The sequence below is a fragment of the Pristiophorus japonicus genome, chromosome 5 (genome assembly GCF_044704955.1).
Source record: "Pristiophorus japonicus isolate sPriJap1 chromosome 5, sPriJap1.hap1, whole genome shotgun sequence".
Lineage (NCBI taxonomy): Eukaryota > Metazoa > Chordata > Chondrichthyes > Pristiophoridae > Pristiophorus > Pristiophorus japonicus.
The window spans coordinates 172,886,690-172,905,337 of NC_091981.1; positions in this window are offsets into that span (position 1 = coordinate 172,886,690).

Below are 18,648 nucleotides of genomic sequence, written 5' to 3' on the forward strand. Positions count from 1 at the left end.
CAGACTAGGAAATCGAACCCATCATGCCCAACAGCCCAGTAAGGCCAGGCTCACCCAGCAGCCCTGCAGGGCCAACAACATGCCAGCCCAGCGAGGGCACAGTCAACACACCAGAACAAACATTTGTACCTAGGTGGTCCACCAGGGAAAGAAAGGCTCCCGACCGCCCCACCTTGTAAATAGTTTTCACTTTGACTTTGGGGGGGAGTGATGTTGTGTATCTGTAAAGCATGTTCCGCCACCAGGGAGTGCATCCCCTGAAGTCCCAAGGGATCCCAGCATCTCTTGGGAGCATTGTATATAAGCCGGCCCCTAAGGCCTGTTCCTCACTCTGGAGTGTCTTAATAAAGACTGAGGTCACTGTTACTTTAATCTCCCTGTGTGCAGTCTCATCTGTGTTAGGAGCACAACACAAACCACAAAAAGTAATAAGCAATCAATCAATAACAAATAAAAAATAGAAGTCCTACCTTTATGCCAGAATCAAGTTTTTTTTAAAGATCTCCTCCCCCATCAAAGCACTCTTTCTCCACCCCCCACCCCCAGCCCCCCCCACACAAAGCACTCTTTCTCACCCCACCCCACCCAAAACTCTCCTCCTCCCACCCACCCAATCAAAACTCTCAAGCACAACCATCAATAAATAAAAAATAAAACTGAAGTCCTACCTTGTCCCGGGAAGTCAGCGGGCCGGTCAGCCGGTGCGGGAGGCTACTCGGCTGGGGATCGGATGCGGCGAAGATCGTGGCATCCTTTTGGCCTGGGATAAGGGCTGCGAGCATCGTGTCCTGCTCACAGCCCATATGACACGCTGGGAGGGCAGGAGCATACGCGCAGACTTCACTGCGCATGCGCGCAGCTGCCGGCAGTCTTTTCTGCGCTGGCCTGTTGCTCCAGCCCCCACTTCACTAGCTACGCCACGCTGGGACACCGGAGAGTCGGCAGAGCGGGCAGGATGGGCCCCTTTTTATCGCTGCCGTTTCCAGGTAAGTGCGCCGAAAAAAGGGGTTGGGGAAAATTGGCCCAACACCTCCAGCAGTAAAAGTGGCTGATTTAGTGATATCCTGAAGAAAGGTTCTGAAGGTTATTATCTATTCAATTCCTGATAAAACAGGGCATTAGTATTCACTCATAGGAACATTAGGAACAGGAGTAAGCCATTCATCCCCTTGAGTCTGCTCCACCATTTTATGAGATCATGGCTGATCTGCACCTCAACTCCATTTACCCACTGTTGCTCCATATCCCTTGATACCCTTACCGAACAAAAATCTAGCGATCTCAGTCTTGAAAGCTCCAATTCTCCAGCATCCATAGTGTTTTGGGAAAGAGAGTTTCAGATTTCTACTACCCTTTATGTGAAAAAGTGCTTCCTGATTTTGCTCCTGAATAGCTTAGCTCTAATTTTAAGATTATGTTCCTGTGTTCTTGATCCTCCACTGGAGGAAATCATTTCTCTGTATATACCCTATCAAAATCTTTTAACATTTTAAGCACCTCGATCAGATCTCACCTCAATCTTCTATATTCAAGAAATACAAGCTAAGTTCATGCAACCTCATAATCTAATCCTCTAAGCACCGGTATCATTCGAGTGACTCTGCGCTGCACCCCCTCCAAGGCCAAGGCCATTCTTCCTGAGGTGCAGTGCCAAAACAGAATGCAGATGGGGTCTGACCAAGGCTCTGTACAACTGAAGCACAACTTCCTTTTGTATTCCAGCCTCCTTGAGAAAAAGCCCAACATTCCATTCGCCTTTTTGAATGCTTTATGTACCTGTCTACGAGCTTTAAATGATTTGTGTACTTGCACTCCCAAATCTCTTTTCTCCTCTATAGTTCCTAGTTTCTCACCATTTAGAAAATACTCCAATTTATGCTTTCCAAAATGGATGATCTCACACATGCCCAAATTGAACTCCATTTGCCATAGTTTTGCCCACTCACTTAATCTGTCTATGGTCCTGGCAGCTTCCTGTTCCCACCTGCACTATATATTGTCTCTTTTAATATAATGTCACCTGCAAACTTGGATGTACAACTTTCTATTCCTTCATCTAAGTCATTAATAAATATGATGAAAAGTTGAGGCCTTAGAATAGATCCCTGCAGAACATCATGATCTGGATTTTGCGGTGGGTATGACAGCATACTCTCAGAGTACACCGTCATCACCACTTTTGCAATATACCGAAAGTACAGGATTTCCACATGTGCTAAATCCCAAACTTGCAATGTGTCAAGGTATATCTTGACAGATGATCCGCACCGCCTTGGAAATCTCAATTACTGCCGCAGAGTTGGCCTATTTGACCCCCAAATGCCCAGCAATTACGGACATTTTTCTTACGGTTAGTGAAAGCAGACGCAGGAGCCTGTTTCACATCTTAAAAGAAGAACTGTGTATGTTTATTGTGTCCATTTTGGTGGAGCAAACTTTTGTTGTCGGTCGAATTTCTTTTTAATTACTTGGGAAGTTGAATAAATAAAGTGCACATCTATCAGATTTCAGTGACCAATTCTGTCCTTTCAACTTAAAAATGAACAATATAACAAACAAGATATGTGGTTTGTTTTAATAACCTTGACATGTGCTGCTGCGGATCCTAATGTACAGATCGTTGAGTACTTCTGCAACTTCATACTACACGCATACCCAGCTGGGCTGTTCTCTGTCTCTCCCCAAGATGCGAATACAACTAGCGGCTTACACAAACACCTTCCCAAATATCATCATTATCATAGGCAGTCTCTCCAAATGAGGATGACTTATTTCCACGCCAAAAAGGGATGAGTTCACAGGTGTTTCAATGAAGGACCTAATATTCCAGGTCCTGAACTACATGTTGAAGGATGGAAGATGCCTGTGCGTGGATTTTTTTAATGTAAGGTGGCCATTGCACACCAGTCACCACACGGGCTTGACAGAGCTAGGTCTCGGTCCAGTGGCAAGGGTTAACCAAGACGATTGGAGACCAGCTCTGCTGCACGGACCTAGCGCGCACACATATCGCAGTGTGGGCTGGCCCATGCTGCCCCTGGGCCCTCGCCTCTTCTGGGCCCCAAGTTCACGCCACTCCTGGGCCCCGGTCACTTCCCTCTACATTCTCTCACCGCTCCTTCGCCCCTCCTGCTGTGCCTGCCTGCACTGCAATCAGCGACCTGGCTTCACAGCCATCGCCCTCCTGCAGCAGCACGCGCTGCTCCCTGCAAGACCATCAGCAGGTCGGGGCATTGGAGGGAGCAACGTGCGGCGGCCCGGTCCGGAAATCGGCTTTCCAAATAACCGTGCACATGAAAGCATTTACTGATGACAGGAAGGTATCTGTGGCCTGTATGGGATGGAATTTGTACTGTTTTTTTCTCTGGGAATATTAAACAAATCAAATATCTCCACCTCCTAAACTAACGGTAAACCAGATTAGATAATAAAACTAAATCTGGGAATGTGCCAAACCTTTGTATAGATTAGTTCAATGTTTAGTTCAATGTTTAATGGAGATAGTGTCAGAGGGAGCAAGGCGCCTCTTTATAATTGAGTTTTGATTATTTTGCAGTTGACTTACCGATGGAAAAAAAATCTGAGTCCATAATTTTACCTGAAGAACACCCAAACATGCTGATCTGCTTTAACATTGCAGACTTCCTTTTGTATAGATTTATTTCTCATAATCTCTCATTTGCATTGCCACTGGTCTGTTCAAAATTATAACTTTCACCAAATAGATTACTTCAAAGAACAAGATAATCACAGCAATTCGAGCTAGCTGTACATTTATTTCTCTGATTTTTTTCATATAAATCTTAGCCTAATTATAAACACATTCAACAATAAAACTTTCAAGATGTATTCCAAAGTAATAAATAAAGCAGTTCCATTGCCATGATCACTGATGATTTCGGGCTCGGTGCTTAAAATCACACAACAGACAATTCAAAAGTCAACTCGCACAAATTTGAATGAGTTCCATTCTAGCAGGTAGTCGCCAACTGGTCTGGCAATTTTAATATCAAAACAAATGAATCAATGTTCATGTGAGTGTGAAATGACTTTAACAGAATGAAAAGCTCAGCGGAGTTAATATTATGCATCTATAACAAAGCAAATAGTTTTATCTATTACCAGTTGAAATGAAATGAAATGAAAATCAACACTGAATATATGGCTGGGAATCTCTTTCTGAAGTTCAACAACATTACTTGTAGAGGATAAAACATTGTTAGACCTTTACTGAGTATCAAAACAGGAAGTTGTATACAACTATTTTGTTGCAAACATGAATACAAGTGCCCCCTGATTAAAGGGAGGACACTAAAACTGACACATGAAACAAATTAAACTTTTGCCAGTAAACTTAAATCAAATTAAAATTTGGTTGCCGGGGGTGATGATGCACTCCAGTCCCTCCGACACCCACCTCTCGCGGAAGGCCGCGAGCGTATCGGTGGACACCACGTGCTCCATCTCCAGGGACACCCTGGCTCGGATGTAACCGTGGAAGAGAGGCAGGCAGTCCGGCTGAACAACCCCCTCGACCACCCGCTGCCTGGACTGGTTGATGGCCACCTTGGCCATGCTCAGGAGCAGTCGCACGAGGAGGTCTTCTGACCTGCCGGCTCCCCTCCGCACACGGTGCCCAAAGATCAGGAGTGTGGGACTGAAGTGCAACCAGAACTTGAGGAGCAGCCCCTTCAAATAATGCAAGAGGGGCTGCAACCTCGCACATGCAACATACACATGGAACACGGACGCCTCTAGACCGCAGAAATTGCAGGCGGCCTGGGAGTCCGTGAACCGACTTAAAAACTTATTGCACGGGACTGCTCCATGCAACACCCTCCAGGCCAAGTCCCCAATAAATAAGGGGAGGACTCCCGTGTAGAGAGCACTCCATTGGGGATGCTTGCCTCCTCTGGAGGAAGTGGTACACATCGGAATTAATTAATTGTGTTTGGATGAAAAAAAACAAAATGCTGATATATGGTCCAAGTACAAGTTTAATTAAAAGTTTTTTGAAAAGTTGTAAGAAGTTTTAAGAAGTTTTAAAAATATAATTTCAATGGAAGGGACTGAAAGAAGTTTCTGTGGGAATGATTTAGTTTTGACAGCTTTTGTGGACATGTCTTCCCTTACGCACAGGCTGTACGCTGCATTCCTGGTTTTGTGATGTAATACGCTGCGCACAACTCTGCAGCGCTGAAAAGAAAGTCACCGTTCCGGGCCTCGCACAAGGTAAGTTCATATCCTACTCCGTAGCTACGCCGCCGACTTCAATTGTAGGGCCCATATGTCACACCCTGCCAATCAAAGTACATATCCTTTTTCTCCAATCTCTGTCTCCTACCTCCCAACCAATTTCCAACCGAAGTCAAAAGACTACCTCCAATTCCATGTGCTCATTTTTGGTAATAATCTCTTGTGTGGAGCCTTATTGTACGCCTTCTGGAAGTTCATATAGATAACATCAATAGACACTCCCTCATCTACCTTATTAGTGACGTCCTCAAAGAATTCAACTAGATTAGTCAGACATGACTTGACCTTAACAAAGCTATGCTGGCACTCTCTGATTCGTTCATATTTGTTCAAGTGCTCAGTCACTCTCACCCGAATGATAGATTTGAGTATCTTCCCCACAACTAATGTTAAACTGACAGGCCTACATAAGAACATAAGAACATAAGAATTAGGAACAGGAGTAGGCCATCTAGCCCCTCGAGCCTGCTCCGCCATTCAACAAGATCATGGCTGATCTGGCCGTGGACTCAGCTCCACTTACCCACCCGCTCCCCGTAACCCTTAATTCCCTTATTGGTTAAAAATCTATCTATCTGTGACTTGAATACATTCAATGAGCTAGCCTCAACTGCTTCCTTGGGCAGAGAATTCCACAGATTCACAACCATCTGGGAGAAGAAATTCCTTCTCAACTCAGTTTTAAATTGGCTCCCCTGTATTTTGAGGCTGTGCCCCCTAGTTCAAGTCTCCCCGACCAGTGGAAACAACCTCTCTGCCTCTATCTTGTCTATCCATTTCATTATTTTAAATGTTTCTATAAGATCACCCCTCATCCTTCTGAACTCCAACGAGTAACGACCCAGTCTACTCAATCTATCATCATAAGGTAACCCCCTCATCTCCGGAATCAGCCTAGTGAATCATCTCTGTACCCCCTCCAAAGCCAGTATATCCTTCCTTAAGCAAGGTGACCAAAACTGCACGCAGTACTCCAGGTGCGGCCTCACCAATACCCTATACAGTTGCAGCAGGACCTCCCTGCTTTTGTACTCCATCCCTCTCGCAATGAAGGCCAACATTCCATTCGCTTTCCTGATTACTTGCTGCACCTGCAAACTAACTTTTTGGGATTCATGCACAAGGACCCCCAGGTCCCTCTGCACCGCAGCATGTTGTAATTTCTCCCCATTCAAATAATATTCCCTTTTACTATTTTTTTTCCCAAGGTGGATGACCTCACACTTTCCGACATTGTATTCCATCTGCCAAATCTTAGCCCATTCGCTTAATCTATCTAAATCTCTTTGCAGCCTCTCTGTGTCCTCTACACAACTCGCTTTCCCACTAATCTTTGTGTCATCTGCAAATTTTGTTACACTACACGCTGTCCCCTCTTCCAGGTCATCTATATATATTGTAAACAGTTGTGGTCCCAGCACCGATCCCTGTGGCACACCACTAACCACCGATTTCCAACCCGAAAAGGACCCATTTATCCCGACTCTCTGCTTTCTGTTCGCCAGCCAATTCTCTATCCATGCTAATACATTTCCTCTGACTCCGCGTACCTTTATCTTCTGTAGTAACTTTTTGTGTGGCACCTTATCGAATGCCTTTTGGAAATCTAAATACACCACATCCATCGGTACACCTCTATCCACCATGCTCGTTATATCCTCAAAGAATTCCAGTAAATTAGTTAAACATGATTTCCCCTTCATGAATCCATGCTGCGTCTGCTTGATTGCACTATTCCTATCTAGATGTCCTGCTATTTCTTCCTTAATGATAGTTTCAAGCATTTTCCCCACTACAGATGTTAAACTAACCGGCCTATAGTTACCTGCCTTTTGTCTGCCCCCTTTTTTAAACAGAGGCATTACATTAGCTGCTTTCCAATCCGCTGGTACCTCCACAGAGTCCAGAGAATTTTGGTAGATTATAACGAATGCATCTGCTATAACTTCCGCCATCTCTTTCAATACCCTGGGATGCATTTCATCAGGACCAGGGGACTTGTCTACCTTGAGTCCCATTAGCCTGTCCAGCACTACCCCCCCCCTAGTGATAGTGATTGTCTCAAGGTCCTCCCTTCCCACATCCCTGTGACCAGCAATTTTTGGCATGGTTTTTGTGTCTTCCACTGTGAAGACCGAAGCAAAATAATTGTTTAAGGTCTCAGCCATTTCCACATTTCCCATTATTAAATCCCCCTTCTCATCTTCTAAGGGACCAACATTTACTTTAGTCACTCTTTTCCGTTTTATATATCTGTAAAAGCTTTTACTATCTGTTTTTATGTTTTGTGCAAGTTTACCTTCGTAATCTATCTTTCCTTTCTTTATTGCTTTCTTAGTCATTCTTTGCTGTTGTTTAAAATTTTCCCAATCTTCTAGTTTCTCACTAACCTTGGCCACCTTATACGCATTGGTTTTTAATTTGATACTCTCCTTTATTTCCTTGGTTATCCACGGCTGGTTATCCCTTCTCTTACCGCCCTTTTTTTTCACTGGAATATATTTTTGTTGAGCTCACTGGAATATATCTCTGTAATTACCTGGTTTGTTTCTCCCACCGTTCTAAATTATGGAGTGACATTAGTAAATTTCCAATTTAATGGCACAATTCCCAAATCAAGAGAGCATTGAAAGATTATGACTAATGCTTCTGCAATTGCCTCAACCTTGAGTTGTAAACCATCAGGTTCTGGAGATTTATCCATCCTAAATCCTATTATTTTATCCATCACCATTTTGTAACTTATATTGAATCCAATAAGTTCCTCCCCTCATTTTTTTTAGTTTCCCTTTTGTCACTGGTATTTTATCCTCTTCCTCTACTCTGAAAATGGATACAAAGTATCTGTTTAAAAAATCTGTCATTACCTTGTTGTCTATTACAAATGGGGTGGGTGGCGGTAAGAGATACATGGCACCTTGAAATAGGTGGTGGGGGAGGTGGGAGGTGTGCCAATTTGAATTAAGATAAGAGAGTGAGTAGGGTGACAGCACAAACAAGGAAGAGTGCCATAATGAGTGGGAGGGGTGTGGGAAGCCAAGAAGAGTGCCAGAATGAACCAAGGAGAGGGGGCGAGGAATGCCACGGTATCATCGTGACAACTTTAAAACAATTGTAAAACAGTTTAAACAATCAGAATTATTAACAGAGAGCACCAATACTTATCCACAATTGTTCCACAAAGAGTGAAGGAAATTCTGCTACAAATTTAACCACAATCTTCTGCAATGCCTGTGATGGAATGTGGATATAGCTGCAGCTTAGAGTTATGGCAAAACTAGTTGATGCATCAGAGACATATAATCAATGCTGTTTTTGAGGCTCTCAGGTTTTTCCAGTTTTACAGGTTGACATGTATGGGAGTGGTGCAGGCAAATTCACTCAACCGCTCGAGAAACAAAATGAATGGAAAACCTTTAGAGAGGGGGCTGTTATGTACTTAACCCCTTGTAACCTGTATTACACTACCACCAGAGGGCCTACCTGTTGGAGTCCCAAGGGATCCCAGCATCACTTGGGAGCACGGTATATAAGCAGGCCACCCACGAAGTACCTGCACTCTGGAGTCTTATTAAAGGAGCTAAGGTCACACTTGCTCATTGTACACAGTACTCAGTTTCATCCTTTATTATGAGCACAGCAATTGGCGACGGGGTAATGAACAACCGAGCGAAAATGCAAATATCAGTAGGCATCCTGGAGAAGTTCTCAGAAGGGGACGATTAGGAGGCCTTCGTGGAGAAACTCAACCAATATTTCGTGGCCAACGAGCTGGAAGGGGATGAGAATGCTACCAAACGAAGGGCGATCCTCTTACTGTCTGTGGGGCAACAACCTATGGCCTCTTGAAGAACCTCCTAACTCCAGCAAAACCAGCAGAGAAATCCTATGACGAATTGTGTATACTGGTCCGGGAGCACCTAAATCCTAAGGAAAGCGTTTTGATGGCGAGATATCGGTTCTACACGATTGGAGGGCCAGGAAGTGGTGAGATATGTCGCTGAACTAAGGCGCCTCAAAGGACATTGCCAATTTGAGGGATTCCTAGAACAAATGTTTAGAGACTTTTTTGTACTGGGCATTGGCCATGAGGTAATCCTTTGCAAACTGTTGACTGTTGAAACTCCGAATCTAAGTAAAGCCATAACGATAGCCCAGGTATTTATGTCCACCAGCGACAACACCAAACAGATTTCGCAAAGTAAAGAAGTTTCAGCCAGTACTGTGCACAAAGTAACGTCATTTTCGAGCAGAAATATACATGGCAGAACGTACACGCCAGCTGCTGCTGCACGACCTCAGATAACCCAGAGCCCGCCATCAATTGTTAACGCGAGGCATTAACCTTGTTGGCGTTGTGGAGGTGGTCATCGGCCCCATCAATGCCGCTTCAAGCACTATACGTGCAACGATTGCAGAACAATGGGACACCTCCAACGAATGTGCAGGTGAGCTGCAAACCCTGCAAACCACCACGCTGTAGAGGAAGATCGATCCACTGTGGATCAGGCTGAATTGGAGACTTGTACCGAGGAGTCAGAAGTGTACAGGGTACACACATTCACTATGAAATGTCCACAATAATGTTGAAAGTTGAACTGAACGGTATTCCAGTATCTATGGAACTGGACACGGGTGCAAGTCAGTCCATAATGAGTAAAAAGGCCTTCGACAGGCTGTGGGGCAAAAAGGCACACAGGCCCAAGCTCAGCCCCATTCACACCAAACTAAGGACTTACACCAAGGAACTAATCCCTGTAATTGGCAGTGCAGAAGTCAAAGTCTCCTATGATGGAGCAGTACACGAACTCCCGCTGTGGATCGTGCGAGGGGATGGCCCCACGTTGTTTGGTAGAAGCTGGCTGGGGAAAATTTGCTGGAACTGGGACGACATCCGAGCGCTTTCGTCCATCGACGATGCCTCATGTGCTCAGGTTCTGAGCAAGTTCCCATCGTTGTTCGAGCCAGGCATTGGAAGCTTCTCGGGGGCAAAAGTGCAGATCCATTTGGTTCCCGGTACACGATCCATCCACCACAAGGCTCGGGCGGTACCATATATGATGTGTGAGAAAGTGGAAATTGAGCTGGATAAGCTGCATCGAGAAGGCATCACGCCGGTGGAATTCAATGAGTGGGCCAGTCCGATTGTCCTGGTACTTAAAGAGGACAGCACGGTCAGAATTTGTGGGGATTATAAATTAACGATTTACCGTTTTTCGCTACAAGACCAGTACCCGCTACCCAAGGCAGACGACCTATTTGCGACCCTGGCTGGAGGGAAGACATTCACCAAGCTGGACCTGACCTCGGCCTACATGATGCAGGAGCTGGAGGAGTCTTTGAAAGGCCTCACCTGCATCAACACGCACAAAGATCTGTTCATCTATAACCGGTGCCCGTTCGGGATTTGGTCGGCCGTGGCAATCTTCCAACGGAACATGGAGAGCCTGCTAAAGGCGATTTCTCGCACTGTGGTTTTCCAGGATGACATACTGGTTACCGTTCGGGACACCACTGAGCACTTGAAGAATCTGGAAGAAGTTCTTCGTCGGTTGGATCACGTAGAGCTCAGGTTGAAACGTTCGAAGTGTGTTTTCCTGGCGTAGGAGGTTGAGTTCTTGGGAAGAAGAATACGCAGACAGCATCAGACCCACCGACGCCAAGACGGAGGCCATCAAGAATGCGCCGAGCCCACAGAATGTGACAGAGCTCCGGTCATTCCTGGGACTCCGTAACAATTTTGATAATTTCCTACCTGGGTTAAGCACCCTGCTAGAACCCCTACATGCGCTACTGCACAAGGGAGATGACTGGGTATGGGGGAATTCACAAGAGGCTGCCTTTAAGAAAGCCAGAAATCTGTTGTATTCAAACAAACTGCTTGTCCTGTATAACCCTTGTAAAAGATTAGTGCTCGCTTGCGATGCATCGTCATACGGGGTCGGTTGTGTGTTACAACAGGCTAACGAATCGGGGATCTTGCAATTGGTCGCTTATGCATCAGGAGTTTGTCCAAGGCCGAAAGGGCTAACAGCATGATTGAAAAAGAGGCTCTGGCAAGCATTTACGGGGTAAAGAAAAATGCACCAGTACTTATTTGGCCTCAAGTTTGAGCTTGAAACTGACCACAAGCCGTTCATTTCGCTGTTCTCTGAGAGCAAAGGGATTAACACCAATGCCTCTATCCACATTAAAAGATGGGTGCTCATGCTGTCGGTATACAACTATGTAATCTGTCACAGACCGGGCACAGAGAACTGCGCAGATGCTCTCAGTTGGCTACCATTGCCCACCACCGGGGTGGAAATGGCACAGCCAGCAGACTTGCTCATGGTCATGGAGATATTCGAGAACGAAAAATCCCCCATTACAGCCCGCCAGATCAGGACCTGGACCAGCCAGGATCTTTTACTGTTCTTGGTAAAAAAACTGTGTCCTCCATGGGAGCTGGTCCAGTGTCCGACCGGAGATGCAGGAGGCGATCAAGCAGTTCCACAGGCGCAAAGACGAAATGTCCCTGCATGCGGACTGTCTGTTGTGGGGCAATCGCGTGGTTGTGCCCAAGAAAGGCAGAGATACGTTCATATGTGAACTACACAGCACCCATCCAGGCATTGTAATGATGAAAGCCATAGCCAGATCCCATGTGTGGTGGCCTGGCATTGACTCAGATTTAGATTCATGCGTGTTCCAGTGCAACACTTGCTCTCAACTGAGCAATGCACCCAGAGAGACACTGCTAATTTTGTGGTCGTGGCCTTCCAAACCATGGTCGAGGATCCACTTGGACTATGCGGAACCATTTCTAGGCAAAATGTTTTTGGTTGTCGTGGACGCTTACTCAAAATGGATTGAATGTGCGATAATGTCTGTAAGCACGTCCACAGCCACCATTGAAAGCCTATGAGCCATGTTTGCCACATATGGCTTGTCTAGTCCTAGTCAGCGACAATGGGCCGTGCTTCACTCGTGCTGAATTCAAGGAATTCATGACCCGCAATGGGATCAAACACGTCACATCTGCCCCGTTCAAGCCCACATCCAACGGCCAGACAGAACGGGCAGTTCAGACCATCAAGCAAAGCTTGAAATGTGTGTCGGAAGGCTCCCTGCAGACCCAGCTGTCCTGAGTGCTGCTCAACTACCACACAGAAAACACTTGGACCAAACCAAATTGCGGTTCACCAACAGCTACGTACAACCCGAAGAAGACACCACCAACTTTGACCCTCCAATGCACACACAAGTGGCAACTGACATCATGGTTGACCACGAAGCCATCCCCAGCAGCCCAGCAAGGCCGGCTGCCCAACAGTCCAGTGAAGAACTAACCAACTCACCCACACCCGCATTTGTACCGAGACGATCGACAAGGTAACAAAAAGTCCCAGATCGTCTCACCTTGTAAATAAGTGTGCTGTTGATTTCACCGGGGAGTGATGTTATATATTTAGCCTCTTGTAACCTGTATTACACTATCACCAGAGGGCCTACCTGTTGGAGTCCCAAGGAATCCCAGCATCCCTTGGGATATAGCAGCCACCCACGAGGTACCGACACTCTGGAGTCTTATTAAAGGAGCTAAAGTCACACTTGCTCATTGTATACAGTTTCATTATTTATTATGAGCATAGCAGGGGCAACAAAACTTGAACCCCATACCTATCCTACTAAGGGGAAATAAACCATATGTACCTTAAGTGAAGATGTTCCCCGTCCCCCGTGGCACTGTGATGGATGAATTTGTGAAAGTATCCGTAAAATATGTGGGAGGATACTTCACCACAACCTTGGCCAGCATTCATCGTGGAGTGGAGCAGATGAGCTGATATATATTAAGACCTGTATAGAATTTTCAATTGTTCTCCTGCAACCTGCACACAGGAATTCTGAATATGGCCAGGCAAATAGGCTCACAATCCTCATCTCAAATGTCTATTTCAAAATCAACTTGGTGTTGTAAAGCAGTTAAAGATTTAACCATTCCTCCCTCCAAGAGATAGAAGGCGAGCAACTCAAGCCAAAAGAAAAAACCATAAGTTGCCACTCAGGGTGCTATCTCAGATTATCCCAAATGAGGGAGCAGCTGACAGAATTTGGAAGTGGTTAAAGAGTTCACAGCAAACTGATATGACTACTTCCACAATAGGAAGCTGCAGCTTACCATAATCAATAAATGAGAGATAAATAAAATATCCTATTCAAATCCTCAACCGAGAATGCAACAGGGATGTAGAGGGCCAGACCAACACAGACCTTATGCTGGAAGACTTTTAGGATGGATTTCTAGGATGGTGTTGACTCTGGAGATATTTGTACCTGGTTTTTGAAGAGAAGCTGATTTCATAACTCTATTCTATGTTTTCAAGAAATGTGGGGAGGAGGGTAAACTTTTGTGATGAGTATTGGGAGGCTATTTACCAAGCCACTTTCAGAAGTTCCATGTGCAATGACTGTTGAGAGAGGGAGCTATTAAAAATCTTGTACAGGCCTGAGCACACATCATCTTATCTGAACCACTAAGTTGCACAGCCCACCAACATGGGAGCCCCACATCCAAAACTTGGCAGGTCATTACAGTAACTCTAATTTGAAGGCACCTGAATTTCCACATGAAAAGCAATATCTGCCAATCAAGTCGTACAAAGGTAAATGTTGGTATATAGCTGAAAGGCACTTAAAATAGATATATTTATTTTCAAATCACCAAATTCTCCCCAATTATACCAAATGAGAGGCGATTTCTGGGGACAACATTACTTCCTGCAATTCATAATTCCTTTTCATTGGGCTAGTGCAGGCTTTTGGAATTTGAGGTTACAGATTATTTTAGACCTGTGCCACTGCCACTCTGCCAATGTTGCTCCCATTTTCAAGACAGTCTATGAAAGCATGAATTATTGGGCTCATTTCCCACTATCTCTTCTCTGCCAGTTTCTCTTCCATTTTCAACAGTTTATAAGGACACAAATGAATGGGTATCCTAACATTGCACCATTTCAGTATCGGATTTTTTCTTAAAAGATTCCAGTTTTCACCTTCACCAATCTTCCTGGAAATATATTCCATACTTTGATCACTTTGTGTAAAGAAGAATTTCCTGATCACAGTCCACAATTTACCTTGTATTAGTCTGAGGCACTGACTGGAAAGGAGATATTTGAAATATGATCTTATCGAAGTATATAAAGGAAATAGTAAATCTGAAATATTACTTTAAATTAAATTGCGAGAGTAAGACAAGGGACACAGGTTCAAGCTTCTAGCCAATCAAATCTCTGCTTACACATTTCAGAGAGACACCCTGCTTCTCTGAGATTTTGAAATGTCTGGAGGGTGCACTGCTACAGGCATGGGCAAAGGAAAGGAAAGGGCTTGTATTTATCTAGTGACTTCCAGGAACTCAAGATCACTCCACTCGACTTCTGCAGCTTCCACTAGACTTACTTTCCCTCCCACACTGTGGGTATCGCTGGCAAGACTGGCATTTACTGTCCATCTCTAGCTGCCCCCAGCAGGTGGTGGTGAGCCTTCTTTCTTGTGGTTTGATAAAATGAGTGGTTTTCTAGGCCACTTTAGAGTGAACCACGTTGATGTGTAACTATAGTCATAGGCCAGTAAAGTAGGATAGCAGGTTTATTTTCCTAAAGGACATTTTATGACAATCCAACAGCTTTTTCGTTATTGTTACTGATATCAGCTTTTTATTTCCAGATTTAAAAAAAAAACTGAATTCAACTTATTAAATAGCCATGTTGGAATTATTAGTAAAGGCCATTGGATTACGTTACTCTGGCCTCCTGTGCATCCTTCTTTCTTTAGTCCACCATTGATGATAGAGTTTTTAGCTACTGAGACTGTTCTCTCTGGATGTCCATTCCTAAACACCTCCTTTATACTTCTTTCTTCCTTAAAAATCTTCTCAAAATCCATCTTTCTAGCCAAGCCTTCTATCACCCCTTCGAAACTCTCTTGGCTCAGCATTCCATTCCTCTTAGAACATTTTATACCTTAAAAGTACGATATAAATGCATGATGTTGTTATTGCAATACTTACATAAGAAAAATTCTCCCTTCTCACCCAAACGTGACTTGGCTCAATTGATAGCATGTTTGCGTCTGAGTCAAAGGTTATGGGCTTTCCCCGAATATCTGCGCCATTTTTTTGGCGTGCACCTTTTTTTAGAGTAAATAAAAATCTCAAAGGGCTAGATTTTACACTTATGTGCATTGCACCCCAAAATGGGCGTTATTTCTGGCGTGGATGGTAAAAATGGGTTTTCAGATCGCCGGCTTCTCGCTCATTCTCAAAGTGCCTAGTCTCCATTTTTGAAATTGAGCGTTACTGTGAGCGATATGAAATGGGCGGTAGCATTAAATCTCGCTTACCTTCTGCCGTAAAGTGTCGCCATCCTTAGCAATGCTCGATTCTCATGATTCAGGAGGTCAAGGGTCATCATGACATGCGCAGAAGAGGAGACAGAGAGGGAGCTGAGACGGAAAGGCGTGTGTGGCTGTGGTGTGTGCTTGTTTGGCTGTTGTGGGAGGCACGAGGGAGATTCACCAGCGGCAAAAAGCCTACTAAGCACCAAGAACATAGATGGCACTGAGTTTTTGTCCAACAAATAAGATATAGCATGGAAGGGATGGTGGAGGCCAGGAATCCCAAGGTGCCGCACTCCCATTGCGAACCACACATGAGAGCCAGGAGCAACATCTTGCTTCTGGCTCGGAGCACGTTCTCACCTCGGGACTGTCCACTCCCGTATCTGTCCAAGCAGCGGTTCAGCTGTCATCCCCCCTCCCCCCACAAAGAAGCATCACCTGAGGAGCTCCTCGGCCAGGTGGCTTGGAGTCAGGAAGGGAAGGGACAGGGGTCGAGGAGAGGAGGTGAAGCATGGGGGGAAGGATTGTTTTTTACAGAAACACTGATGATTTCAGACAACTGTTCGGTTTAAATGTTTTTTATTTAACAAAACCTTGTTGTGCATTGGCTCAGATAGCTGCGCCGCTACACACTGGTGATTCATTAACATCAAAGGGTATAATTACACTTAACTTCAATCAACCAAAACTTTAACTGTCACCAAGGTGATGCCCACCATTGATGTATGACCTACACATCCAGCAGTGTGTCAGCCGTGTGAATAACACCAACGTTCTTTCAGTCAAAGTGCTCATTGATGAGCTCCTGACATAAGGCTCTTGCAGCTATCATGCCACCGGGGGCTCTTTCATGAGGTCTACATGGTGGCGGGTGCATGGCTTCAGCAACAGCCTGATTGTCTGGCCCAATGTCAGCGTCCGCCTCCTCATCCTCCTCTTCCTCTCTCTGGTGAGATGGACTGTCAGACTCATCAGGCAATTCTTGTCCCCTCCTGATAGCCAAGTTGTGCAGCATGGAGCACACCACCACGAATTGAGCTATCCGATCAGGGTGGTTTTGGAGCTCGCCTCCTGAATGGTCCAGGCATCTAAAGCGTTGCTTAAGCACTCCAATAGTTTTCTCCACGATATTGCGAGTGGCTCTGTGGCTCTCATTGTATTGCCTCTCGGCTTCAGTGTGGGTGTCACACGGGGGGTCATCAGCCAAGTGGCGAGGCCATATCCTTTGTCCCCAAGCACACAGCATTGACATTGTGGCTGATTGTTACACAAGTCAGATACAGTACTCTCACGCAGCAATTTAGCACTCACTACCATTATAATTTGCTGGTGGTTAACAATGAATTGGACATTCAGGGAATGGAATCCTTGTGGTTCCTAAAAACCTCTGCTTCCTGAAAAGGTGCCCGCATCGCGATGTGCATACAGTCTATTGCTCCCTGCACCTTGGGGAAGTTAGCAATTCTGGAGAATCCCTCTCACTCTGTGCCTCCCTGGTCATAGGGAAGCTGTTCAAGTCCCTCTTGCATGTGTACAGGGCTTCAGTGACCTGTCTAATGCAGCCATGTGTGGCATGTTGAGAAAGTCCGCAAATGTCGGCAGCTGTGGCCAGAAAAGAACCCAACGTGTAGAACGACAGTGCTTAGAAACATAGAAACATAGAAAATAGGTGCAGGAGTAGGCCATTCGGTCCTTCGAGCCTGCACCACCATTCAATAAGATCATGGCTCAAACCTTCACCTCAGTACCCCTTTCCTGCTTTCTCTCCATACCCCTTGATCCCTTTAGCCATAAGGGCCATATCTAACTCCCTCTTGAATACATCCAATGAACTGGCATCAACAAGTCTCTGCGGCAGGGAATCCACAGGTTAACAACTGTGGTGACTTTGACCTTGATGGACAGTGCAGTACTGATGGGGCTGGTAGGTTGCAGATCTCCCCTTATCAGCTGGCATACCTCAGTGATAACCTCTTTGTGGAAGCGCAGTCTCCGTGGTGTCGGGCAAGTCGAAGTAAGACCGCTTGTCCCTTTACTTGTGGGGGGTATAACGTCTGGTCCTCCTCATCAGTCTGGCATGCCTTACATTGGGCACATAATGCAGTGGAGCGTACTTTCAGCCATCTCAAGTCTGCTGCATGTAATTGGTCATCAAGAGAGGGTGAGAAAGGACAGGCCCCATTGCAGTAACTCTCTGTTTTCCACCGATTGGTCACAAAGAATGAATGTCCCAATGAAGACACCTATTAAATTCCAATCAGTCACAGTATGGTCAAGATGTTTGTACAGATGTTCACATCAATTGCAATGACCTCCAGCGTACATCCGAACTCCCCCGAGGTTGAAGCAGAGCAGCCTTTTAAAGAATGCGACATGTGATGTAGAACATGGCGTCCATAACGCTGTGATTAGTTCCGATTAGTTCCACTTTTCTGGGCGTTTTTTTTGGGCACGTGATTTTGTGGGCGATATGTGTGCGAGGTGGTGAAAGTGACGGTGGGCAATCTCATAGCTGCTAGTTTTGGTAAATATGATCTTTACGACAAAAAAAAGTGGGCGGTATTATTGAATCTCGGCATTAATTCAGTGCAGAAAGTAATGGTGGCCGATATTATGGGCGTTGATTTCGCCCATTCTGATGACTCCGCCCAAAAAAAGCGGGCTGGCGGTATTATTTTTTCACGGCGTTACGCACATGGGGAAAGTAACGCTCAGCGATAATTTCCGAAAAATGCCCGTCAGTTTCCATTTTGTGACTAAATGGGCGATATATGGGCATTATACGTCATTTCAGCGGTAAAATGGGCATTAAGTGGGTGTTAAACATGCATAAAAAGTGGAAAATCTAGCCCCAAGTTTCCCCAAAGTTTCTGCGTCAGCGTAATTCACTAAGGTACGATTTTTTTAGGCTGTGATTTTTTTGTGGCAGAAAAACATAGAAACATAGAAAAATCGGTGCAGGAGTAGACCAATCGGCCCTTCGAGCCTGCACCGCCCTTCAATAAG